Genomic DNA, 3644 nt, shown 5'->3' with positions numbered 1-3644 from the left:
CATTTAAATTATTCAATTATTTAGAAAAAAAAAAAAAACTTACTATAATATGTGTGTGTGTGTGTGTGTGTGTGTCTGCTATCACATAAATGCTGAAGCAGAGAAACACAACAGCCAAGCCTAGCGATACGATCAACCCTGGCTAACATCCTCACAGCTCACGCTGCGTTCCCTCGAGCTTCACTTCAGTCTCATACAGCCAAAAACTGCTGTAACTCAATCTGCCCGGCCCTGTGTGTGTGTGTGTGATTGCACTTTGGCACTGGACTAATGAGAAACACGCTGTCTTGCTCTTTCTCTGTTTCCATCAGGACACTCAGTGGAAAAAGAGCTGGTGCCCCGGAGAAACAGTGATTCATGGATGCGATGGGACCGTCTGCATGATAAAAATACAGCAAATATTGGTGCCACACCAAGCATGTGATTTATGAAGGTCTAAAGCAGATCAACTGACAAGATCCAGAACAATGGAAACGCATGAATAAAAGAATCATAGAACAGACCTGAAAGAATAAAGAGGTGTGGATGGCATTTGTAGCGCCACCTATGAGTGAAATCTGTCAACTTTGAGTTCACAAAAAGCAGAAACAAATTGTCAAGCTCTGGGAATTAGGAAATACAGCTGCGCATCACAGAAATAAATTACAGTTTAACACATATTCACATAGAAAACAGCTGTTAGAAATTATAATGATATTTCACATTTTGAATCAAATAAATGGAGATTTCTCTTCAAAAACATTAGAAAATCTTAATGACCACAAACCTTTGAATGCAAATGTATTTACCTGCTAAATTATGTGACACATTTTGCATAATAATACACAAATTGTTTAGATTTTTTGTCATATGGGTCTCTAGATGATGCATACAGAGTTAAGCTTTCGACGAGTTTATATAAGAAAGTTTTTCATATTAATCATACAGAGTGAGTTTTTTTGAGAAAGTAAAAATGCAGAAAGTTTCCTGTAAGGGGTAGGTTTAGGGGTAGGGTGTGTGTGTGAGTGTGTGTGTGTGTGAGAGTCTCTATTAAAGTCGTATGTTGGGTGCAGGAGTTACGCTGGGATGCGGTCCAGCTGCGTCTTGGCATCATAGAATCACTGCATTTAATCAGAGAAATGACACCGAAAGTTAAAAACAGTGGAAGAGCCAGAATGAACGACGGCTGGAAATCACATTTAAACTCCAGCTGAGCGTCAGGTTACAATTCAGCAGGTGCAGAGCGATTACTCTGACATGGAAAACATTAAATATAACAGAAGAACAGTGAAGGACTTTGATGGGAAGAGGATGACAAAAAAACAATATGACCTTTCTCGTCTTCATGTGAGCCTAACGGGGCGTTTCAACCCAAACCTTACAATGGATCATCAGTCAAACACAGGCAGAAGTCAGTTCACCCAAATTCACTGAAAATGCGCTCACTCTCAGGCCATCAGAGATGTAGATGAGTTTGTTTCTTCATCAGGTTTGTAGAAATGTAGCATTGCATCAGTGTCTCACTGCAAGTGAATGGGTGCCGTCAGAATGAGAGTCCAAACAGCTGATAAAAACATCACAATAATCCACAAGTAATCACAGCACTCCAGTCCATCAGTTAACATCTGGAGAAGACAAAAGCTGCGTGTTTGTAAGAAACAAATCCATCATTTAGGTGTGTTTAACTTCAAACTGTTGCATCCATGGCCTAAATACAAGTCCTTTATCCATAATGTTGCTTCCTCCAGTGAAAAAGTGTTCTGGTGTGAATCAGGAGAGAAATCTGCACAGATCAAGCAGTGTTTAAACAGCTCTAAACACATATGTGGCTGGATTTTTTCTCTCCTGATTCAGACCAGAACACTTTTTCACTGGAGGAAGCGTTATTATGGATTATGGACTCAATTTTAGCGATGGATTTGTTTCTTTCAAACACTCTTTTGTCTTCTGCAGATGTTAACTGATGGACTGGAGTGCTGTGGATTACTTGTGGATTATTGTGATGTTTTTATCAGCTGTTTGGACTCTCATTCTGACGGCACCCATTCACTGCAGAGCATCCGTTGCTGAGACACTGATGCAATGCTACATTTCTCCAAATCTGATGAAGAAACAAACTCATCCTAATCTCTGAGGATCTGAGTGTGAGCACATTTTCAGCACAATCTTTATTTTGGGTGAACTATTTCTTTAAGAGAGCTTTAGGTTTCAGCATGACTAATGGGTGGGTGATTGAACGTCTAATTCACACACGCATGTAAACACAAGCAGCGTCGCCCCGAAGGAGTTGAGTCTCACGCCAGCCGCTTCAGTGTGTGCTGCATGCAGCGGGAACGACGCCAGCGACCGCAAGAGCTTCGCAAGAGCTTCTCTCCAGAGGCACAGAGAGAGAGAGAGACGGCTTTCAGCTGCAGGTGTTTGAGGGGGAGAGTGACGTTTGGACGGGGCCAAAAAATCAACAACTCCACAACAGACAGACAGACACTAAAACTGCTCCAACAGCCCCTGCCAGTCTAAATGAATTTTACACACATAAACACAAATGATACAGCTGACTGCATGAAATTATCTGCAGCTATTCATGTGCACCAGAGAGACAAAACCAGCCTTATTTGAGATATATATATATGTATATATATTTTTTTTTTTTACTTTTCGAATACTTGATCATACTGACATTCACATTGAGAAACCTCATGAATGTCATTGAACAGAACAGTGTCTGCGACGTCCAGTGTCTTTAAAAGTTAAAGAGATAACTGGTCTGACTCATTTCTCTGAACTCATTCATTCACATTATCATGCTGTGCTTCATTTACTCAGAAACACAATTAACCTACATCGTCCTGCTGCACCGAGGTGTGCATGAAACTACATTGTTGGAAAAGCAGTTTGGTTGCACAAGCCTGCTGCCTAAATGTCGTATTTTGAGTAGAAAATGCAACAAAACTAAACTGTCCATGATTCTGTAATCGACGCCCTCGACTCGTGAAGTCAGTGCTGGTCATTTCAACATCATGCTCTGCTTCTATCATTTACAACAAACTTTGTGTCTTGTGCTCATGATCTAAGATGCTTAAACCGCTGTCTAGATAGGCAGCTCACTGAGTTTTGGAACGCAAACTCACACACAAACCACAAGAGAATTATTTGCACTCTGCAGGGCAATATAAGCACGCACACACACACACACACACAGAGACTGTGGTCAGTGAACCACTGTGTGACAGAGACCCTGTGTGACATGAGAAAACACTGAGTCACCGCCGCCGTGTGTGTGTGTGTGTGTGTGTGTGTGTGTGTGTGTGTGTGTGTGTGTGTGTGTGTGTGTGTGTGTGTGTGTGTGTGTGTGTGTGTGTGTGTGTGTGTGTGTGTGTGTGTGTGGGAGTGTTTGAGAGAGAAAGGAGACTGTGGAGGAGGCAGTTATTTATATATTTAACCCTTAATGATGCTGGACGTCTCACACACTGTTCTGTTCGATGACGTTTAAAACCCTTGTACGCTCCTCATTTGGGAGTCGCACTCATGGTCTTCGCGGTCAAAAGTGACCGGACACCTGAAATGTAATTTTTTTTTCTTCAGTAAAATCCATCTAATATATTTTTATTCAATAATATTTTTTCTTTTGTATTTTGAGAGAATTTCATGGTACTAATTAATATTTA

Source organism: Sinocyclocheilus rhinocerous, unplaced genomic scaffold (assembly GCF_001515625.1).
Source record: "Sinocyclocheilus rhinocerous isolate Xijiao unplaced genomic scaffold, SAMN03320098_v1.1 scaffold3629, whole genome shotgun sequence".
Lineage (NCBI taxonomy): Eukaryota > Metazoa > Chordata > Actinopteri > Cypriniformes > Cyprinidae > Sinocyclocheilus > Sinocyclocheilus rhinocerous.
This window is presented reverse-complemented; position numbering follows the sequence as displayed.